Genomic DNA, 17,109 nt, shown 5'->3' with positions numbered 1-17,109 from the left:
TCACAAGGTGATTTGTTACCTTTTGATCGTGAAATTGAAAGAACTTTGACAACCAATAGAAGACTTGCTAGGAGAAATTTGAGAGGTATTAGTGAGGTTGTAGATATTCAACCAACTATTGAGTTCATCAATCCTTTTGCAAGGGAAGGTGAGGAGAACCCAACACAAAATACCACACAAAATCAACCCACAATGCCTAAGTTTTCATCACATTCCGTACCCACCGAGGAGAACCTACCCAACGGTACTCCCACACCACAACATTTGACCGGAAATTTTATTGCTAAATCCGCCTTTATCCAATTAGTCGAAAGGAGCCAATTTGGGGGGATGCCTAGTGAAGACCCTCATTCTCATATGGAAACCTTTTGTGACTATTGTGATGCGATCTCTCAAACCGGTGTAACTCAAGACCAAATTCGATGGGTCTTATTTCCTTTTTCTCTAATTGGCACCGCGAAACAATGGTTGAAGGGCCTTGATAAGGCCACTCTCGGAATTGATTCTTGGAAGAAGTTGGCTCTAACTTCTACAAAAAAATCTCCCCACCGGAAAAGACTAACATGCTAAGAGCTCAAATTAAGGGTTTTAAGCAAAGGGATGAAGAATCTTTGTATGAAGCTTGGGAGCGGTTCAAGGGAATTTGTCGCTCATGTCCTCACCATGGACTTAGCGAGTGGTTATTGGTACAACAAATTTGGAAGGGTCTATATAAAGATTCAAGGAACATTCTCAACATGGGATCAAATGGAATGTTCACCGAAGTTGATGACAATCAAACTTGGAACAAAATTGGGGAAATGGCGGTCCATAACTCACAATATAGTAGACCTCGCAAGGCTACTAGAGGAGGAAAGCATGAAGTGGACTCCGTTACTCAATTGGGTGCTCAACTTAGTGCTCACATTGACACAATCAATTTGAAGTTTGAAAAAGCTATGGCTAGACTTGAAGAAGCCTCAAAATCACCAAAGTATCATGTTAATGCCATGACGGCATCTTCATCAATCCCAAGTGGGATATGTGAGAATTGTGGAACTTTGGGACATGACCAAAGTGAATGTAGGGGAACAAATGAACAAGTGAATGCTTTCCAAGCATACAAGAGTGGCACCCCTTATTCCACCTATTACAATGAAAACACCAGATTCCATCCAAATCTCTCATACAAAAGCCAAAATGTTCAAAACCCTCAAACAACATACACCCCACCTCCTATGAGGAACTAAAATCAAAGACCCTTTTACAACCAAAACCAAGGTTACCAAAATCAAAATCCATACAATCAACAAAATGACCAAGGTTTTGATGTTCAAAAAGCGGTCCTCCAAATGCAAAAGAATCAACAAGAATTTTTCACTCAAATTCAAAAAGATAGTCAAGCAAAGGAAACCACGATCAACAACATTCTAGCTCACACCAAGATGTTGGAAACCCAATTGACTCAACTAGCATCTTCAAGTTCACAAAGACAAAAGGGGCAATTACCACCTTAAAGTAATCCCCCAAGACATGAAACGGTTAGTGCCATTCACTTGAGAAGTGGTACAAGGTATGAAGCACCGAAGAAGCAAGTTGAGGATGAAGTTGTGGAAGCTAGTGATAAGGAAGAATTTGTGCAAAACTCCAAAGATGGAGAACCATCAAAAGAAGAAATTTCAAAGAAAAATGAAGACAAGGTCAAGGAGAAGGAGCCCACTGTGATTAGACTTCCTTTTCCAAGTCGTCAAGCCAAGCCCAAATTTGATGACCAACTTGGAAAGTTTATGGAAATTGTGAAGAATTTGGAAGTCTCAATTCCTTTCACGGAATTAATCAATCACGTGTCGGCCTATGTGAAATACATGAAAGACATCCTCACAAAGAAGAAGTCGATCCGGAAGCTTGAGACTATCGCCTTCACTAAGGTGAGTAGTGCAATACTTCAAGGGAGTTCACCTCCAAAACTAAAGGATCCGGGAAGCTTCTTAATACCATGTACCATTGGCGACACCACGATCAACAAAGCCTTGTGTGATCTAGGGGTTAGTGTGAGTGTTATGCCGTACTCGGTGAGTAAAAGGTTGGGGATGGGAGAGCTTAAATGCACCAATATCACACTCCAAATGGCCGATAGATCGAGGAAGACACCATTAGGGATATGGGAAGATGTTCCCGTACGAATTGGGAAGTTTTTCATCCCGTTGGACTTTGTCATTGTTGATATGGAGGAAGATTCCAACATTCCAATCATTCTAGGAAGACCCTTCTTACACACCGCGGGTGCGGTGATTGATGTAAAACATGGTGAGCTCACTCTAGAAGTGGGAGATGAGAGTATAACTTTTAATCTTGACAAGACTATGAGAGCTCCCCGTTTACATGAACCGTGTTTTATGATCGATCATTATAGTCGGAAGGATGATAGGAAGAAGTCGGAACTCCAATGGAAGAAGAAAATTGAAGATGCTCCATTCAAAGAGCAAGTGAATTGTGACAAAGAGTGCTTGCAAAGCTCACCAAAGTCAAGCAATGAAGAAGATGGCCTTATTGGCCAAGAAAAGGAAATGGGAAAGTTGTCTCCATCAAATCAAGAGATTTTCAATGATCAACTTAATGAAGTATGTGGTCTTTGGGACGACGAATTTGAAGGGATTTTTAATCCCTACATTGGTAATGCCATCGATCAAGAACGACAATAAGGGCCAAGGTCTATTGAAGACCTTTATCATGACAATGAACAAGCTTTTGATTACTTTTTCAAGGTGTTGAGCAACATCAACAAAACCTTGAACATGCCCCCTTGACATCTCATCAAGAATGAGAGTTTGGTGGAGTCCTCCCTAAACCACCATTTGTAAATATTTCTAACTCCCTAACTTGCATTTCAATTCTTATATTGAATTTTTGTCATTTTTGGATTTTTATACTTTGATCAAGATAATTATCATGTTTGAGAGAAGTGAGGGAGGGACTAATAATTTCAATTGATGTATAGTACTTTAGCTTAGTGTGGGGATTGCAATTGCCTAGGCTATCCATGCCTTAGTAGTGCCCCCACAATGACGAACACGAGATATGAAGAAGAATGGAAAAATGACAAGGGATATGCAAAGTACACGGATGGAACTGAATCCGGGTAAAAAGGGGTCGAATCCGAGCGGATTCAGGAGAATCCGCCCGTCTTCAGGCAATCCGGGCATATTGGGTAGAAGACGCCCGTCTTCCATGAGCTGAATTTTTGAATTTTCTGACTGTCAACGAATCCGGTCGTCCTGCATTGAAATCCGCCCGTCTTCAAAAAGCCACCCGTCCTGAAAGGAAGACGCCCGTCTTTTTGGCTGAGGAAAACCAGAAAAATCCCTGTAAAGGAATCCGCCCGTCTTCACTGAAAGACGCCCGTCCCGCGATTGCAAATCCGAGCGTCTTCTCTGAAAGACGCCCGTCTTTAGGCTAGTTTTTCCCAACCCAGAACAGGCCGAATCCGGGCGTCCCGAGCAAAAACCGCCCGTCTTGCCCATGCATTTCAAATTTTTCGGGTTTTATAAACCCCCTCCCACATTCATTTCTTCATTCCTTCATTCATAACACTACTCATAAACCCCATAACTCCAAAACCCTCATCCTCTCCATCACAAAAACAAGATTCCTCAACAAAGATTCACCAAATCAAATCAAATCAAAACATCCTTTTAACAACAAATCAATCACTCCTCTTTCAACAAAAATCAAAACCAAGCACAAAATCTTCAACCTTTGAGTCGATTTTTGAATTCATAAAGGCAAAGCCTTTCATCTTTAAATCGATTTGGGTACACTAGAAATTGAAGATTTTCACTATTTTCTTGGTTTATTCATCAATGGCAAGGACTAAGGGAGCAACAAAAGCAACAAAGGCAAAGGAACCAAAGGCAAAGGCACTCTCATCAAGACAAAAGAGTCTTCAAGCAAAGAAAGCATTGGCTATGGTGGTAGCTAGCCCAAACTTGGAAATGCAACAACAATAACCTCCCATGGAAGCAACAACATCTTCTACTCCAGAAATTGCTCAACTTTCGAATTAACCGGAGGTAATTTTCATTTCCAAATCCCATAGGGACACTTTTGCCAAGTTTGCTAGAAAATCATTTCTATTCACCAAGTTTATTTGTGAAGATACCTTAGATAAGTTGGGTGTCCTTGAGCAAACTAGAGCCTTCTTTAAAGCCATGGGGTTGGAGAAATTGTTTGAATCAAAAGAATTGACATACCCCTCCCTTACCTTAGAATTTTTGAGTTCTTTGAAAGTTAATAAGGTTGAGACTATGGAGACCATCGAGTTCCGTCTAGCTAATGTTAGTAGGAGCATATCCTTTGAGGAAATGGGTAAAGCTTTGGGTCTTAGTGATTCACCAAGTTATTTTAAGAATGTTGGCAAGTATGACCCCGACCCTCTTTGGGAGGCGAATTCCGGAAGGAAATTTGAGGACTTTCATGCTAGTCGCGCTCTATTAGTCCACCATCCGGGCATTAGAGTGTGGCACAAGGTCATAGGGAACACCATCATTGCAAGAAAAGACACCAACCATTTCACCAAACTCGATTTTGTTCTTCTTGAGTCGGCTTTGAACATTGGAAGGGAATTCACCAAGCCTTTCAACTCTCTAAGGCTTTTGGTGGATAGATGGCTAAATATTGATTGTGGGAAAAAAGGCACCACCGTTATTGTGAATGGAGGCCTAGTCACGATCCTAGCTAAATACTTTGATCCAAACTTCAACAAGGATAGCAAGTATGAGGCGAAGGAGGGTGGTCATCTCATTGATATTAATACTATGATATACAAGTACAAGTGGGTTACCCATAACCCTCTTGACACCAAGTATGGATGGCTCACTAGTGAGGCTAGATCTTTCACTTTGCCTTCAAGGATTTGTCAATTGAGTGTCCACCGGACCAACTATCTACTTCCCCTTTCAAAAGAGGCCGAGTACATTATCCGACAACAAAAGGGTGAAATTGAAATGCCCTCCTCTTCCATTGTCACACCACCCTACCCTTTCGAGTACCAAGAGTTCAAGCCCGAAGGTGTTGAAGCAAGAAATGATTATTTGACTCTTCTCATGCAAGAGATGCACAAGCAAGCCTTCGAGGGTCGGAAAGATTCTTACTTAGCCCAATATCCACCCCTCCTTCACTTAGCTAGGCAAGGACTACTTGACCCTTCATGTCCTTTGCCTAGTTGGGCGGATATGGAAGTCTTCTTTCCGAGTGCATCTAGGGTTGCTCCGGGTGATAATGAGGTTGTCAGTAATGAAGAGGTTGATGATAACATTGACGAAGAAGCTAGTGAAGAAGAAGAAGAGGATGATGACCAAGGAGAACAAGAAAGTGAAGAAGAAAGTGGTGATGAGTCCACTTCTAGTGAGGAAGATGATGATAGTGATGATATGATGGAAGATTAGCAAGCTTTAGAGGTTCCTACCCTCTTGAGGTTTGTCTATTTCTCTCTTTGTTTTATTTATTAAACTTGATAATTGTTGGAGTAGTCCTAGCACCATAGAGGACTAACACCTCGGCCCCATTGAGGTGTTCTCATTTTATTGTTCCCACCTTTCAAAATCCAAAATGACAAAATTAGTTTCATGCATTGCATAGTGTGTGCATGAACTACACCCAACCTTAGGACATTAGCAATAATGTCTAGATCGGTTTGGGGAAGTTAATGCATACACAACGGGAGGTAATCTAAATTATCATCTCCGTCATAAACAAAAACCATGCATCATGTAGTGTAGATTAGTATAGCTTGCATTTAGTGTAGAAATCATGCATCATGTTTGCATAATTTCCCATCATTTTGGCCATTGAGGACAATGCCCATATTAGTGTGGGGATGGGGAATTCTAACTTAACTTTTATTCAAAAATCCAAAAAAATTGAAAAATTTCGAAAAAACCATAAAAAATTGAAGATTGAAAAACCCAAAAACATGTTTATTTCCTTTTTAGTGTAGTCATGTATATATTGTTGTATATATTGTGTTTGTTCTATCCTTGTTCACATTGATTGACTACGCCACATCCGAGACATGAGGATCATGAAGACCGCATGGTATGATCTTTCCAATCTCCTTTTTCCTCTTTATGTTAATGATTATGTGGCTTTATTTTGATTGATGCGGTACAACAATGTGAACTTAGGACTTGCATTTAGTTTATATGTCATATTAGTTGGTAGAATCACTTGCATTAGGATGTATATAATAGTTGCATCATGGCATATAGTTGCATTTAGATGAAATATTTTGAAAAGTGCCTAATTGAGAACTTTGACAAGAGCAACTAAGCCATTACAAATACTTTTTCAACTTAAGACTTTGCCTACTAGAATGGTTGTAAAACACCCTAGATTGTGTCATACTAGTGTCTTTTGACCCATGACCCAAAGCCTAGTCAAGGGTTTGCATGTGAGTCACCTATTCCAACCCCGTGATGCGATGTGGACTTGGTTAACTTGTCTAGGTGACCTTGATTGACCTTGTGGTAAGGCAACCCAAAAATACTTTCTATCAATAAGTTTGAAGTGCTCATTTCGAAAATTTTGTTATGTGGAAGTAATTTATTGCTAAGGAAACCTCAATTGTTATGAAATGTTGAAATGTTGAGAATTTTAGTTGTTTTGATGGAGGCGTACCACTTCGATGTGCTTTGGAGAGGGATCCATTGAATTGGGCCCCCACACGGTTGTGAATTCAACCGCCCAGAGACAGAGTGACTATCACCCCGAAAAGCTATTGTCTAGAGGTTAAGCGGTTGCCTAATAAGCGATTGGCGAAAGCAAAGGACATTAGCCCGGAAGGGACAAACCCCATCATTAATTTTTGAAATGTGAAAGTTGAATGAGGTCAATTTTTGAATACTAGTCATATCCACCTTTGTTCATAACGATTTGAGCATTTCATTCCCAAAAAGCCTTTTTGTCAAACCACTTTGTCGAGCTTGGGACGATCCATGACCTTTACTTTTGTAGAGAATTCGAGACTTGTCATGTCATATGCTACTAGCATCATAGGGATCATCATTCCATACCATCCGATCGCTCTTGACGAAAGCATTTGGAAATTGAGGACGAAAGTAGTCTAGTTTAACACCATTTGGAGGTGATTTAGTGCCATCCCCTTAGCCTTAGTAATTTGTTGAACTAGTATTTGTAAAGGATTATATGCTCTTAAATTTGTTCTCTTTTAGTTGCCTCCGCCACTTGATGAGGAAGTGGCTATTTCTTTTGTAGATGCACCCATTATTTGATTTTGTGTGCTTAATGTTTTGATGTGCCGCCATTTTGGCAAGACCTACCTTTCCTTGCAAGAAGGCATCCTACCTCATGGTTGTCTTATTGTGAGTTGAAGGGCGAAGTGAGACCCGCTAATTGTATCATATCGGCTATGTTATTAGGTTAGTTTAAATAATGGTCCTAGTCTTTGTCACCTCTTTACTCGTGACGAGCAAAGGTTCGGTTTGGGGATATTTGATGTGACCATAATTAGCGCATATTTAGTCCCCGAATTAGCCTTATTCCCATGCTTTTTAGTGCATATTTGAGTCATTTATTGTCTTTAGTTCTTTGTTTTGCATATTCTTTGAGATTTTGTGTCCTTGGTAGGAAAGGAGTGCAAACCTTGCATTTTCATGGCAAAATGAGACTAAATTGATTAAATTCAATGACCAAGCATCAAGGAGAGACAAGATTAGAAGGCCTTTGTACATATTATAGTAGATGAGCAATGTTGAGGAAAGATCCTTGCATCCCCAAGGAAATCCCAAAGGATTTTACGAAGAAAAGGGAAGAAAAGAAGAAGAAACAAGACTGAGGAGCAATCCGTGCGGATTGTCCTGAATCCGGCCGTCCCCAGCACCACAATCCGTGCGTCTTCCTTCAAAGACGCCCGGGCAGCAGCTACCAGAAGACGTGCGTCTTCTCCCAAAGACGCCCAGGCAGAGGCTCACGAATCCAGCCGTCCCGTGCCTAAGACGCACAGATTCCAGTCCAGCACAAATCCGTTTCTTCAAGCTTCAAAGAAAGAAGCCCTTCCTTCGAAAAATACCGGCGTCTCCCTGCTAAAATCTAAAAAGTGTAATTACTAGTTTAGCCCTTAGTTAACCCTAATGCATCCACCTAATTTCCACTATAAATACCCCATTAGTCTAATTAGAAGAGCATGTTCTTCTTATCAATTATTAGAGTAGTTAATATCAATCAAATCTCTCTTTAGTTTTGTAATCAACAATTAATCAAGTTTTAATACAAGTTTTATTTCCTTAATCTCTCTTTTGTTCATCCTTTATTTTGGGTAATTGAAGATTATTTGGGTTATTATTGGGAGATTGACAACCTCTCAAACAAGCATCAAGTACTTCTTTTATTCTTTGCATTATTATTGGAATAGTTAGTAGGTATAATTCTCTTAATCCCTCTTTAATTATTGTTAATTACTTTCATTTGTTCATCATGTTTCATTTTGTTGGTATGATTGACAACCTTGCTAGCATGATCAACATGATAATGAGTGAGTAGTGACCTAGCTAGGGTTAATGGGTAATTAGGGGAAACCAACATGGGGAATGATTCATGCTTAAATTAATATGCTTTCATGGTTTATTTGCTTGCTTGTTTTGATCTCAACTCATGCACATGTTATGTTTGATGAAATGTGAGCCTATGAATCCTTGCATTTTTTACCCATCACCTATCTTTTCAATGAGACTTGTAAGACATAAACCAACTCGAGTCTCATTAGACCATGCATGTTGTTGAGTAGGGAAGACTAAGTCGACTTGTAGGTGTTGTACAATCTAATCGATTCGGCTCCGGGACCCAAACTTTCCTAGGATTGTAAGATATAACCCAACTCAATCCATCACAACAATAATTGCTTGCTTATAATTTGAGAACATGTTTGTATGATCAATTCCCATGATTCCCCTATGACCCCATGATACCCTAGTGCTTTTTATCAATTGTTTACAACCCTTTCAATTCATCTTGCTTATTTACTTTTATTGCTATTTAGTTTAGTTACCTTCTACATCAACCCAAACTGTGACATCCCTAAGACACCACCAGTTTCAATAGAAATCTCATCTCAATTCCCGTCCCTTGGGATCCGACCTTTACTTGCCTCTTTACTAATTGTAGAGTTGTTTGTGAAGTTATAAATTGTGTTTTGGTCTAGGTGCTTCCAACGACAATTGTTCCGAAAAATTGAATATAGCTCCCACCCCACCAACTAGGAAAAGGTGTGATATATTCTAAGATTTTTGAATCTATGTGGGAGAATATTGGCATAGAGTTGAGAGTCTTATGAGAATAAGATCTTTCATACCTGTTTAACATCAACAAGGTTGAATGGGTTATTCATGTTGATGGAAGTGAAATTACTATGATGGAGTCATAGTCGTTCGCTGAACTTATTAAGATGTTGATTACATGAAGTCGATTTCTAATGTTTCTGCCATTGGAATGATCATGTATGCCAACAGACGCACATGCCGTGATGAACTATATGCTAGGAGCATAATAAGTCAATAACAAGATAATTCCTATAATATGGCTTGTGAAAGCCTTAAAGAACAATTGAGGATTTGTTCATATATTTGGATGATATACTAAGTTATGTGTTGAAGGGTTGCACAAACTTTAGTTTCCAAACCAAAAGGGATTTGTTGAAATCCTAGGATGTCTTATTGACTTAGGAGTAAGAAACTAGAAAAGTGTTTTAGTTTCGCGCATTGCAAATTCTACAAAAGGAATCTAAGTAAATTGTGATAAAATGGTCAACATAGGGATTAAGGGTGAATCCCACTACATATGACTTTATCACAAGTTATGCGATAACAGTGGGAGCATCTTTCAAGTTAAAGAGCCCAAGTATGGTAAAAAGACTAGACATATACTTAGATAAATTCATGTTATTAGATATAACATTGAAAAGAAGGAAATAACAATTGACAAAGTTGGAATATATGGATATAGGGTATATCCAGTTGCCAGGCTTTTATTGCATTTCGACTAGTGTAAAAGATACACTAAAAGGTTATAAGATATGAAGTAGTAATAGTGTATTGACTATTCATATGTGATAATCGCATTTATCGTTTGAGTTTTATTAAACTCACCCATTACTTTGTTAAATCCAAATGCGTTGTACGGATAAATTGAACCCCATTAAAGTGAACTGGATTGACATGGTATTCGCCCCTAGTTACTTATATGAGGTGACGTCTCGAAGTGACTAGAGTGTGATGCGATTGATGGCAAGTTCAAGTGCCATAGAGTCATTCGGGATGACTAGTCGATCACATAGGCAGACTGTATGGGACACTCTGTCAAGCAGTGACCGCTTATAAAGTTCTGGTAATTCATAAAGCCTGGTCGTGACAAGAGCTGCTATAGTATTCTTATGAGTCAATTCTTTTGACTAGAGACTATTCGCCCAAGTTGGCATAAGTTTCTGATTAGCTTTGATTTATGCTCTACGACTGTCGTAAATGAGGTCAAATGGGTATATTTTGGGTTATGATGAACTGTGGCTGAACAAAGGGGATAGTGCGATAGGAATTGTCCATCCCTTGTCAGGGTTGTTTGAAATCTCAAGGCCACTCGAGGAGTGGTGAACTGGAAATGCGTGGCCACGCTCGGAAGGTATCTATGGTAGATAATTCTGGTCAGACAGTTACACTCCAGATCGAGGAAACCATTCAAGATATGATCAAGTGCAAGTACGACCTGCGAGACACCTTGCATTGAGTGGGATATTGTAATAGGACAAGAGAATTGGTGACGCACACTGGTCTCGGACAAGTGGGAGATTGTTGGAGTATGTGTCCTCAACAATAGCGCGATCACATTTTTAATCTCATATTAAGAATACGTAAGGGATGATTCATTTATATAGTCAACTGATCAATATTAATCGGTAACGATTGGCTTGCTAGAGTTTGATGTTACTGTTGTAGGACGGTGGTGGTCAGTTGATCTCTTAAGGTCACACCTAAAGGATGATGCCCTTATCAGTAAATTTGATTAATTGTATAACGATACAAGTTAATCAATTCCTTAAAATTGAACAATTCATTTGTGAGAGCGAATATTGATATCTTATTGTAACGGGATTAAATAAAATTTATTTTAGTAATTGAAATATTTTATTACTAAAATTGTTTATTGTTTGTGAAACAATAGAGATGAGAATGAATGGTTAATTATAATTACAAGATATTGTGAATTATAATTATATGACTCATTTTATTTATGTGATCAAGTATCACTAGTCAATTTATTATATGTAATTTAATTAATTTATAAAATGATATTTATTTGATAAATATGCATTAAATTAATTAATAACATGTAACATACTACATGTGACATATTGTGTGACAAGTGACAAATTGACAAAATAAAATGGAAGTCCATTTTATTCATATGGAACGAAATATTGTGTGTGGTAGGTATTAGTGGGTGAAGTATTTTATGTGATAAGAATAAATTACTAAAACCTACTCTACCTATTTTTACACACCTACGATATTGAGAAGAGTAAAAAGAAAAGGTAAGATGCCATTTTGGCTTTACCTCACCCGGCCACACCCCCTTTATGATGGGTTTTTGGTTCTTATTTTTACTCTTTTACACATTCATATATTCATTGATTCATCAACATGCAACATCTCCCTTACTTAGTTCATCTTTTTCTATCAAAACTTGTGAAATTTTGATTCAAATTGTTCAATGAGATTACTAATATTATTAGTGTAATATATGTGTATTAGTAATCAATTTTAAGGTAGACTACTAAATAAATATCTAGCAAATATCATTTAGTAGTGATAAGGGTTAAATCTTGGGTGCAATCAAGAGTAGAATCTCTACATTGGAATTTTGGAAGATCATCCTAATACTCATCATTGCTCAAGAACAAGTGAAGGTAGGAGACCTTACTTGTGCCCATAAAACCGAAAATAACAATGTAAGGGACATTGTTTTTCTTATTAATCTCTTATTTTTTTATGCATGCACTAGATCTAAAGAACACAAATTAAGAAATTAATTAATTCACTTTATAAGAGTCTAATAAGAGGTATATAAACCTAACAGGCTTCTAGCCATAGCTTAGAGCTAGAACCAGTAATCGCCACCTTGTAGGTTGCATGTTCGTCACTTTCAAAAAGCAACACCTCATAATCACAATCATCCTCGATAACTCCCAGATATATATCAGGCTGGCGACTGACCCTACTTGACCTCCTAGGTTCAGAAGGAACAATAATTGAGCCATGCGAAGAAGGGATATCTTCCTGTGTCGCTTGCTCAGTTTGTGGCTCTTGAACTTCTTCAAGATCAAATTTTCTCCCACTCTGTCTTCTAAGAAATAAACTCCTTTTTCTAGAAATATAGCCTCACGAGCCACAAACAATTTGTTCTCGTGACGATTGTAAAAGTAATAACCACGAGTTTTCTTAGGAAAACCTACAAAGATGCATTTGTGAGAACGAAGGGCAAGCTTATCGTCAGACTTGTTCTTGACATAAGCATCACAACCCCATATTTTCATGTATGATAAATTTGGAACCTTCCCTTTCCATATCTCACACGGATTTTTTTCGGCTTCTTTAGTTGGGCTTTGATTTAGTGACCGTCAAGTAGACAAAATAGCAAATCCCTAAAATGAGTTTGGTAACTTAGTTTGAAATGTCATTGAATGAACCATATCTAATAAAGTTCGATTTCTCCTCTCAGCCAGACCATTTAATTGTAGTGTGCCAGGCAGAGTTAACTGAGATACATTACCAAAGTTTTTAAGGTGAGATACGAATTCATTACTCATGTATTCTCCACCATGATCTGATCGTAATGTTTTGATTTTCTTATCTTGTTGATTTTCAACTTCATTTTGAAATTCTTTGAACTTTTCAAACGCTTCACTTTTATACTTCATCTAGTAAACGAAACCAAACCTACATTGGTCATCGGTAAAAGTGATGAAGTTGTCATAGTTTGCTCTTGCTATGACAGTTATTGGACCACATACATCTGTATGTATTAAACCCAACAACTCACTTGCTCGAGTTCCTTTTCCTGAAAAAGGCGCACGAGTCATCTTGCCAATAAGACAATATTCCCATTTACCATATGATTCATAATTAAATTGTGTAATGATACCCATTGATACTAGTCTTTTAATGCGTTTCTCGTTTATGGGTCCTAGACGACAATTGATGTGTGCATTTTATATAAACTTTTTGTACCGTATTTGCACGTATTTCTATGCATATTTCGTAGTATTAAGTCACAAATGTCCCCCGAATAGTTTACTTTGGTTTGTCTTGTATTATTTGCAGGTATGAATCGAAGAGGAGCATAATCAAGCTTAAAACCTGTCCCTATGTATACATTTTGGAGATGAGTTGAGTCGGAGCTTGGAAACTACTAATTTGTGATGCGCGTAAAAGTAAGGTAGCTAGGCGAGCAAAGGAAGAGCTTCAAATTACTAGTGCCTACTTTGAAGAGCCATATCTCGAGTTATAAAACTAATATTGAAGTGATTCCAACTGGAGGTGAAAGCTTATATTCTTAGCTTTCTAACTCCGTGAAAATCCCTTGTTTTTGACAATTAACGAAGAAATGGCGGCCGTTTGAAGTTCAGTGCGCGAAGCAGGAATTACGCACTGAAACCACTCGATCGATTACTTTAGTGCCTCGATCGAGTTCTTTTTGTGCTCGATCGAGTAATTTAAATCTCTCGATCGACTACATTGATTCCTACTGTACTCGAACGAGTGGTTTAGTGCTCGATCGAGAGCTTTTGAGGAACAAATACTCAATCGACCAACTTTATGTTGCTCGATCGAGCAAAACCAAGTCTGGCGGGCGGGATTTATGCTGAGACTTATTATATTTAGCTATATTATATTAGTAGATAATAAAATCTCCTACTATATAAGATAAAATCATTCTTTTCCGCCGTAGCAGGTTCCTCCCTCTACTATCAACAAGGAAGAGATTGTTGAATTGAAGTCTTTAGTGAAGATGGTTGTACTTCAAGTGCAAGAATATGATAAATCTAGAGAAGCTTATTTCAAGGAAGTTTGAGTCTCAAATAGCTCAAGTAGATGCCGAGTTGGATTTTAGGCAATCAGAGACGGTATATGCTATCTGTACCGAAAGGGGTCTTTCCTCTGAAGGAGTTGAGTTGCCTATTGACGATGATAATATGTCTGACTCGGAATTCAAAGATCTAGTTGAAACCGAAGCATCATATGAAGACTTCTGCACTGTACATCAACAAACATTCGATCGAACTACTTACAATGTTCGATCGAATGACTTATATGAGGAAGTGTTCGATCAAACAATTTAAAATACTCGATCGAACAGTTTCTACGAGGAAGACTTCGATCGAACACCCTACACTGTTCGATCAAGCACTACTGAGGAGGAAGACCTCGATCTAACAGTCAGCATTTTTCGATCGAGTAGTTTTGGTGAAAAAACCCTTTGATCGAGCACTATTCATTCTCGATCGAATTATTTGGCTATGAAAAGTGATGACTCGTCATCACGCCTATCCCGGATAACGGTAAGAATGTAATTTAAGACCAATCCTATCTAACTGGAGGTAATGCTATTCCTTTTATTGATCCCGATGGGGTTCCTTCTAATCTTTCCCTTAAATCATATATTGTTGTTGATTTGACGCCTCCGCCCTAGTTTGGTAGCAAGTTGGAGGAATATCATCTTGTTTCTTCTTATACAGGTCTTGACAGGTCAGAAGACCCGGGAGGAGGATTTGATGATTCCATCCCATATAAGAAGAGGTCATGGGATAAGGCCAAGAGAAGACGTGGCGTAGTTGATGCTGTAAAGAGTCGTTGTTCTTCCGATGCTGTGTTGTGGCGACCAAAAGTAAAAATCACGGATGCTGAAGGGACTCCATTCAGTCAGAAGCCTTGTTGTGGGCCATTGATTTGCGTGGGTGGATGAAGAAAAGAAGGCCGAGCTCGGACCTATCTCAAACTAGCGCTGACCGGGAAATAACCAGGATTTTCATGTTTTGTTTGGATTTCTTAGACATTCTTTTATTTAGTTTTGTGTGCTTAATAATTAGTTTTCTCGACTATATATTGCGGAACATTTTCGATTTGTTTTTGGTAGTATTTTTGGGGCGCTATTTCCGTAATATCAGGTACACCTGCATTCTTTTCGCGAATTGAGTTGATCCAGTGCTGCTAGCTACGACCTCCCATGTTGATGGCTGGTTTGGGGATGTCTCTCCCTATTTCGTGCTATCCTGTGAGTTTCTTAGCTCTTTATCTCCTTCATTTTCTTTTGTTTGCATTTTCCCTTTCCCTTTTTGCTTCTTTTGCTAGCTGTTGTGTACAATGAGGTCATTGTAGGGTTTAATTTGGGGAGGGTATATGCATCCATATCTGTGTCTGCATATTTTTTTTATTGCATGCATTGTCTATTTTAATTTCAAAAATTCAAAAATGTCATAAAAATAAAAAATAAAATTCAAAAAAATCATGTTTCTTTTAGCATATAGGTTGAGTCGGAGCGGTAGCTTTTCAATGATGAAATTGCACTACATTTAGTCAATTTGCTTAAGCCTTGCAATTTTAACATCTCTTAGCATAGTCATTTGCATAATCTACAGGTTTATCTTTAAATTTAGCTAAACGAATAGACTTGACTTGAGATTTTGGCAACCTACTTTTAATTTCTAAGGATTTAAAGTCGTTTAAACTGGTGACATCTATAACCAGTTTCATGTAGGATTGTGAGTAGTTACTCCTTGCATAACATGTAATATCAAATGCATAAGTATGAAATTCAATTGCTTTTTGCCTGCATTCATTCGGGTTAGTGGTTGGTGTCACATGCAGGGAGGTGCTTACATTCTCTTTTCTTCCATTTTTATCCATTAACTCCATATTTAGCCAAATTTGCCTTTTGACCCCTTAACTACACCCAAACATAGCCTACCCTTATCAAGCTAGTTTAGTGTTAGTTTTTGTGATATGTTTATCATTGTGTCAAGTTTGATTTGCTTTGAGAAGTTAGGAGTTGGTAGTTTTGGAGAAGGAGAAAGTTGAAAAAAAAAAAGAAAAAAAAAAGAATGAAAAAACGAAAAAAGAAAAAAAAAACAGAAAACCGAAGAAAAAGAAAGAAAAAAATGGAAAAAGAGTTCGAATAATATCGGTTTTGCTCTTATTCTCTCATTATATCTCATGAGAAGTCGTTTGTATTTGGTTTAGTGAGTTTTTACGCCGAATTAAGGGCATTGTATTTATTCTTTAAGTTGATTTAAAAGTGGATGCTATAATATTGGTTTGTTTAGGTGCTAGCTTGGCTTTTACCTCCACATTCCCAAAATGTTTTGCCCCTTCTTACCCATTACCTCACTTCCCATATTTTGTAAGCACTCGGCATGTGATAGGACCTCGTTGGATGGAGTGTATGTGTACGGTAGCTTGAATTGTTTATCATATTAGATTGCATGCATGTTTATGTAGGTCGTAGTTTAGGTGAGCGGCTATATTTCTCTCTCTTACATCTATATGTTTACCCTTTGCTTCATTGAGAGAGAGTGACCTGTGAGAGTCCAATTTTAATGGTCTTGCAAGGTTAACGGTTCAGCTATTTTCATAAACATCTTCATAACTCGTTTGCATCTGACATTGTTGCTATTTTTTTTAGTTTGCTTGCATTAAACTGGTTTAGGTGGACGAATTGTAGCTAACTCTGAGTTTCACTCCGTTCCATTAGTTAGTTGTATACAGTTTGCTTGGGGACAAGTAAAGGCTTGGTTTGGGGAGGTTTGATGCGTGCATTTTATATAGATTTTTTGTACCGTATTTGCACCTATATATATGCATATTTCGCAGTATTAAGCCACAAATGTCCCCCGAATAGTCTACTTTTGTTTGCCTTATATTATTTACAGGTATGAACCGAATAGGAGCATAATCAAGCTTAAAACCTGACCCTATGCATACATTTTGGAGATGAGTTGAGTCAGAGCTTGGAAACTACTAATTTGTGATGCGCGTAGAAGTAAGGTAGCTAGGCGAGCAAAGGAAGAGCTTC

General features: G+C 38.2%; 1 non-coding gene across 1 annotated transcript; it reads right to left on the bottom strand.

Annotated features, from left to right (window-relative positions):
- Window positions 1-563: 563 nt before the first annotated feature.
- LOC141589249 (small nucleolar RNA R71) lies at window positions 564-670 on the bottom strand. Its single transcript, XR_012520197.1, has one exon. It is a non-coding gene; the product is annotated as a small nucleolar RNA R71 (small nucleolar RNA).
- Between the last annotated feature and the right edge of the window lie 16,439 nt (window positions 671-17,109).

Source organism: Silene latifolia, chromosome 6 (assembly GCF_048544455.1).
Source record: "Silene latifolia isolate original U9 population chromosome 6, ASM4854445v1, whole genome shotgun sequence".
Taxonomy (NCBI): Eukaryota; Viridiplantae; Streptophyta; class Magnoliopsida; order Caryophyllales; family Caryophyllaceae; genus Silene; species Silene latifolia.
Note: the sequence above shows the minus strand (reverse complement) of the source record. Positions and strands in the feature narration are given on the sequence as shown.